Source organism: Rosa rugosa, chromosome 1 (assembly GCF_958449725.1).
Source record: "Rosa rugosa chromosome 1, drRosRugo1.1, whole genome shotgun sequence".
Taxonomy (NCBI): Eukaryota; Viridiplantae; Streptophyta; class Magnoliopsida; order Rosales; family Rosaceae; genus Rosa; species Rosa rugosa.
Genome location: NC_084820.1, coordinates 51,334,413 through 51,340,973, shown reverse-complemented (window position 1 = coordinate 51,340,973; position 6,561 = coordinate 51,334,413). Strand labels below are relative to the sequence as shown.

Genomic DNA, 6,561 nt, shown 5'->3' with positions numbered 1-6,561 from the left:
ACTTTCTAATCAACTCTGTTTTTGGTGAAGGTAGTTTCTGATGAAATTTCCAAGCAGTTGGTGACCGTTCATTTGTCAATGGGAGAATATTGGTCCCAACATTTGGTAGTGTGATCATGTGACACTACGCCAATTTCGGAATCAGACAACACATATCAGACGACAGCAAACATTTTAACTGTCGTCTGAAATAATCAGACGACAGCAAGAAATATTCTGTCGTCTAAGTTTTCGAATCCAACAACAGTTTTTTTTTTGCTCTTGTGCAAAAGCATTTCAGACAATGGTTGATTTTTTTGATGTTGTCTGAATGAGTCAATTCAGACAACAGTTATTACGTGATGTTGTCCAAGGTTCATTTATACAATGGTTGATAAAAGATGTTGTCTGATTGTTTTTAATCAGACAACAGTTATTATTTCTCTGTTGTGCAATTTCCATTAATACAATGGTTGAAAAAGATGTCGTCTGATTGTTTTGATTCACACAACAGTTTTTCAGTTGTCTATTGTGCAACTCTCTTTCAGACAATATACTGAAATTGCTGTTGTCTGAGTTTTAGGGTTCAATATTCTGTGGCCGTATTTGACTTCAACACTTGAGCCAAAAAATCTAAAATTTCATTTTTCCCTCCATTCAACCAAAACACCCAAATAAGTCGCGCCCCCCCCTCTCTCTCTCTCTCTCTCTCAAAATCACTTTCGATTTCACCCGAGCTGACCAGCCATCTCCCTCTCCTACTCTCCTTCTCAGCTTCCTCATTGCTTCCCATCTCTTTCCTCCTCCTATACAGCGCGAGATAGACGACAATTAAGAAATCGAAGCCCAAATCTGTCTTCCTCTTTCTCTTTCTCCGCCACCCCCTACTGCAAAATCCTAGCTTTCGCTTCCACCGCCCCTATCAATAAAGTTTCATTGATGAAAGGGCTAATACAGAAGCCCACCGAACTGGTTGAAGATCTCTACTCCCGATGTAAGTAATTCTCTAAACCCTAGATTTCTGATGTGGGATTTTATAATTTGGGGGTTTTTGATTGGGAGACCCAGAACTGAGATGTGTGTGTGGTTTTAAAGGTGGAGGTTGCAAGTTTGTGAAGAAGGGTATGACCCTGTCTTAGATCGGTGTGATTCTTCGTGATTCTTATGGAATTGCTCAGGTTAAGAGCGTTATCGGTAGCAAGATCTTGCGTATGTTTTTTTTTTTAATTTTGTTTTATTTTGGTGGTTAAAATAAGGAATTGGTTCAGGCTTGAGCATGACCCCGTCTCTATACTGATTTCCTCTCCTTCTTATTGGTACCATTACCCAGAAGAATAGCACTGTCACACCTCCTTTCTGTCTCCTCCGAACCAAGGCAATGATTTCAGTAAGGAATTGATTTTAGGGTTTTATTTGGGGGTTTTTACATATTATATCAGAATCTCGTTTTTTGTTTATATTTTCTTGTTAGTTCTTCTGTTAATAGGAATATGATACAGAGTATATTTAGGTAGTTTATGTGATTTTGATAATGGGTTTTATGAACAAATTTTATTCGACAAATGATAGAAGTCTACTGATGTCACAGTTAATTGTGTCCTGCTGCTACTTTGTTGCTAATGAATTAGTGTTTTTTTTTTCTCCCAATTGTCCTGCTGCAATGAGTGCAATCACTATTTTGTATTGATGGGCATAATTGCCTTTACTTTAGATAATCACTATAAGAAGCATAGAATCCTTCCCTACTTCCAGGTTGGATTATTTTCTCCATTTGATACTTGTCAGTTTCTTCCTTAATGACTAGATTTGCATTGTTTTCTCCATAAAGGTGTCCTGTAGACATTCAGATGCACTATCATTTAATGTAGTTTGAAGTTTCATTGTGCATTTTGATTTGCTTTCAGTTTCTTTCTTAATAGCTCAGATGCAAGGATCAAGCTAACCATCTATAAAACTTGAAAGGTAATTCCTAGTTTGTAGTTTAGTATTCAGTTTGATATTTCTGTGCAAGTAGATTGTGATTGCAATTTGTGACAAGTACAATTGGATAGGTAATCCGGCTACGGGTAATTGGGATGTTCAGTTAGATAGTGATTTGTAGTTTATTTATTCGTATAGTTATGTCAGTGAGTGAGAATTAAGACTATCAAATCTGCAGTGGCATATGTACAATCTGTTGACAATTTGACAGAAAGGTAGTTTAATAGAAACTAATCTTTAGTGTAACTTATGTGGTACTTTGGTTCATATCTTCTTAAATCTTTTGGGCAGTTTGGTGATAAAATCTGGGAGTTGACGCTATCAGTACTAATGGAATTCATATATTTGTCTTAGGCTGAAAGGTTGGTGGGGATTTGGGTGGAGTTTGCTTAGCCTACGTTACCAGTAAGTGATCTTCATCTTAGCTGGTGTTTGTTTTTCATTTAGTGTGTGTGTGTGGATGTATATACCAGTATATATATGAACGAACACAACAATGTTTTGGCCTTACATAAGAACGAATGCACAGCAATGTTTTGGCCTCATAGTGAGAGGTTTTGATTCAAGTAAATGGTTGGTTACTATAAGTGTTGGATACTTGAGACTTTGTTGTAAAGCTTAATATGGATCAAGCATGCCGTTTCTTTTCCTAGTGCAAATTTTGAAGGTGTTCAATTCGTTGTTGAATTTTCAAACTACTATCTTCCTGATGATGAGGCATTCTGTGTACAATTATGGGCATAAAAGTTTGAAGATGTAAATCTTATCGATTAGTTTTAAACTTTACTCAGTTACTTCAGAGGTTAGAATATTAATTGTTAACTTCATAATTTACCCCATAATTGTTAGCTTCTTTCTCTTTCCATATTAAAGAATCATTGTTACGTTCTTTAATACAGCCACAAGCCTACCTTCGTATCCATTATTATATCTACCTGATGCCCCTTTTATGTTTTTGATGTATTATAGAGTTTTGATTGGGATTCTGGAAGCACACAGTGTCTTGGGTTGTTACGTCAACGTGGATGGGAGTTACAGATTCAAGGTTTGTATGCTTACCTCTTTGTTATAAGTTTAATGTTTTGTTTACATGTTTGCATATGTATACACAAGAGGAGCAGAAGTTGATTACTAAGTGAAGCAGCCATGTAGATTTTATATCTTGAAGTGTGCTTTCAGTAAAACAATTGATCTATTGAAGAATCAGGTGGGATCCAGGTATTCTGTTGGATAGTGCAACTTTGTTGTTGGTTGGGAATTCCAGCTTGTTTATATCACTACAGTGTTGTATTATATCACTATGAATATCCTTGTTTGAATCTTATAGACTATGAAAGTATTACCCGTCCCCATTGTAAACTTCTGAAGCATGACAAACTTATTAATGCATGGAAGTTTTGCATTAGATTTAGTGATTTCAGTTTGTTATTGTTCTTCCTCTCATGGAAGTTTTGCTGGTGGAACTTTATGTTCTTTGTATAATTCATTTTTATGGAAATCACTAACTATATATTTTTTTACCTCTGACAGCCAGCCAAAACTGTTGATATTGGCACCTGTGATCAATCGGTTCCAAAGGCATATCCAGATAAGGGTATTGTTATTTGACTTGATTCCCTCTGTAATTAATTAAACTGTAGATTAATGATGGCGCCCACATTTTCTACGGTTCCTAACTTAATTTTTTGTTGTTGCCTTTGGTTGATGGGCAATGTGCTATATTCTTTGGCCTGCCAAATGAGGAGACAAATGGCTACTCGGCACAATATTCGTCAACTGGTTTTACTGATATGGGGAACACAGCTGATGAAGGTATTTACAGACATTTCTACAACATATTCAATATGCATCTATTTGCTTTTATTCATGGTGAGTTAAGATCCTAAGTTTGAAAATGTCTCTGGAGGAGTTATAGATTTTCAGCATAAAAAATTACTTGATTCATTAATTAACATGTTGCATCACTCAATCATCTATATTTAAATGTTTTTGATCTCTTATCTCCTAGTTTTCTCTTGTTCAGGGATGGAGTGAGTGAGTCATAGTTCAACCAAGCCTTGAATGTAGAATTGGATCAGATTATTGAGCTTTTAACAAAATCTTTCCAGGCTGGTGGTTCTCCTGACAATGTTCCACTTGGTTAGTCGTCTTACCATTGTGATACCCCAACCCCAAAACAGGGAATTTTTTTTAAGGTTATTTTTGTTTGTTTTGGTATCTCTAATCTAGTGCTATTTTTGTTTATTTTGTTATCACTTTAATTAAAATGGTTTAGTTATATGTGCGTATCTACATATATATATATATATATATATTTATATTTCAATTCGTTAGTGTCACTTGCATCGGATTCGTTCTTTTCTTCCTGAGTTTGTTGTTGGGTTTTAAGGGTCTCGGCGTATGGCTTCTGGTGGTTAGTAGTGAAATCAGATCTCTGAAATGTGATGCTTTCGTGTAGTTGAATATCTGTGAGAAGCAGGAAATAGTTTTCAGTCTTGATTAAGTTGACTTTGTATCCGGTGTATCCTGTTGTGAAATATATGTGCTTTTGTGTGATGTGTTATGGGTGTGGTGAGAAGATTTCTATTTTTGATTTCCCGTTCTTGTATCTGTGCATCAAAATGTGATATCTTAATCTATTTTTTGAATCTCATTTAATATGTTCTTACATTTCTGTTTGGTTATGAAATGATGACTTTGCTCTTTCTTCAGAGGTTGCTTATGTTCAATAGATTATTATGAGTGAAACCTTATAAGGCAACAATCATGATTTCTGTTCTTTTACTAATTGATAGACTTGTTATTGCACCACAGGAGGGTTTGAAGCCAATAGATGTTGCAGCTGCAAGTAGGAACTGAAGTGTTGTGGAGATCCTCTTACCTTGATCTGTTTTGGTATTTAGACTCTTTAGGTATATATAGGCATGGATAATGTGCATTTGACACATTTATCGACAAGTTTATGTTTTTGGCCTTTAAGTATATAGGCAAGGTTAATATGTGTTAATATTGGGATGAACCTACTGCTGATGGAATATTGTAGATCTTGTTGGATTCAATGGAAAGCTTTTGGTATCAATATTGGATGTGTTTGTGGATGCGTTGATTGATAGGTTTTTGTTAGATGCAATATCCAGAATGTATGTCTTGTTATCCAATCTCAAACAATGCAATTTCACCAGAAAACCATTGTCTGACAATTGAGCACAAAAAAATCACATAAAAAAACTGTTGTCTGTACAACATAACAACAATATCTTTTAAACTGGTTCTATTGCCCAACATTGTAAAACACAATGTCAAAGGTATATATTCTATTGTCTCACTTCATTAACCACTACATCAAAGTAGGAAAACCATGGTTAGAAATAAACTTCAATAACTGCAAAACCTAGAAAGCTGTTGTTTGAGCAAACAACACACAAGAGTTTACTTTGAGAAAAATAGAGTGTAAAACTTTAACAGACAATGCTACACTATAAGTTATGTTGTCTTAATGACCTCAGAAGCTACTTTTCTTTAGATTATGTTGACTTAATTTACTTTGGACAACAGCTACTTTAAGTTGTCTATTGTCTTTTCTGGTGTTCAGACAACAGGTTTGTTAGTTCTTGCTCTTGTCCAAATTTTCTTCAGACGACAGAATCTTGCTGTTGTCTGATACCGACATCAGACGGCACCCACTCAGTCAACAGCAAAGAGGGGTATCAGACGACAGCGAAAAACTGTCGTCTGATCGTATTATTGGCGTAGTGTGAGTTCTATAGCTAAAACAAAATTGAAAGAAATTTGTTTTTTTCCTCTTTTTCTTTGAGATAGGCTTGATCTATCGCATCATGGAATTGTCAGTTTGATAATTCTTCTTACTCAAATGATATATCTCTACTAAATTAGGTTTTGATACTAATTGTTCTGCAACGGAATCCACTTATTTGTACGTCTGATGGAATCGCGTAATACTAATATTGTGTTTAAATATTACCGGTCCAGGGTTTCAAGTGGGCTGGATTACCCTTGTGCTATGGGGCTGGTTCTCCATGGCCTATAGTACTGTTTAATTTGTTTAGGTCGCAAAAACCAGAGCCTTAGTTGAAACCACTTTATGTCTGCTTCGAGGTTTCTAGGTTTTTGTTAGAATAATAGTGCGTGTATTTCCTAAAAGGTAGGTGTACTCGGGATTTTTAGGGATTTTATTCTTCTAGAATAGGGTTTCATGAGGTTATAAGGAACGATTCTTTTTGTCGACCCCAAAGAGGTGTTTCGTTTTTATACTGCTTGCTGAATTTTAATGAAAGGACTGACCTATTTCCATAAAAAAATATTGTGTTTAAATATTATCTCTAGTAAAAAATTAGAAAAAAGAAATATTCTCTCAGACTCTGCTCTCTTCCCATAATCTGATTCAAACTCGGCCCTGGATCTCTCTTTTACTTCAAGTAAGTTTCTTTTCTTGCTTATGTTGATTTTCTTTACTGGAAGGAAAAATCTGGTTTTGGGTTTAGTTGGTGTTGAGTAAAGTTTTGGTCTTTTGTTTCTTTGCGTCTCAGGTTTTGTTAGTTGTGAAATTTGGTGAACACCCAGATGAGGTGTTGTACCACTATG

At 35.4% G+C, this 6,561-nt stretch overlaps 1 long non-coding RNA gene across 2 annotated transcripts; it reads left to right on the top strand.

Annotated features, from left to right (window-relative positions):
* Window positions 1-717: 717 nt before the first annotated feature.
* LOC133740417 (uncharacterized) lies at window positions 718-4,983 on the top strand. 2 transcript variants are annotated; one of them, XR_009861210.1, is made up of 9 exons: window positions 718-973; window positions 1,075-1,157; window positions 1,248-1,366; window positions 1,884-1,941; window positions 2,314-2,364; window positions 2,929-3,004; window positions 3,490-3,771; window positions 3,983-4,098; window positions 4,774-4,983. It is a non-coding gene; the product is annotated as an uncharacterized LOC133740417 (long non-coding RNA). The 2 variants fall into 2 exon arrangements; XR_009861212.1 differs by having other exon boundaries at window positions 1,075-1,188; window positions 1,310-1,366.
* Window positions 4,984-6,561: the final 1,578 nt, after the last annotated feature.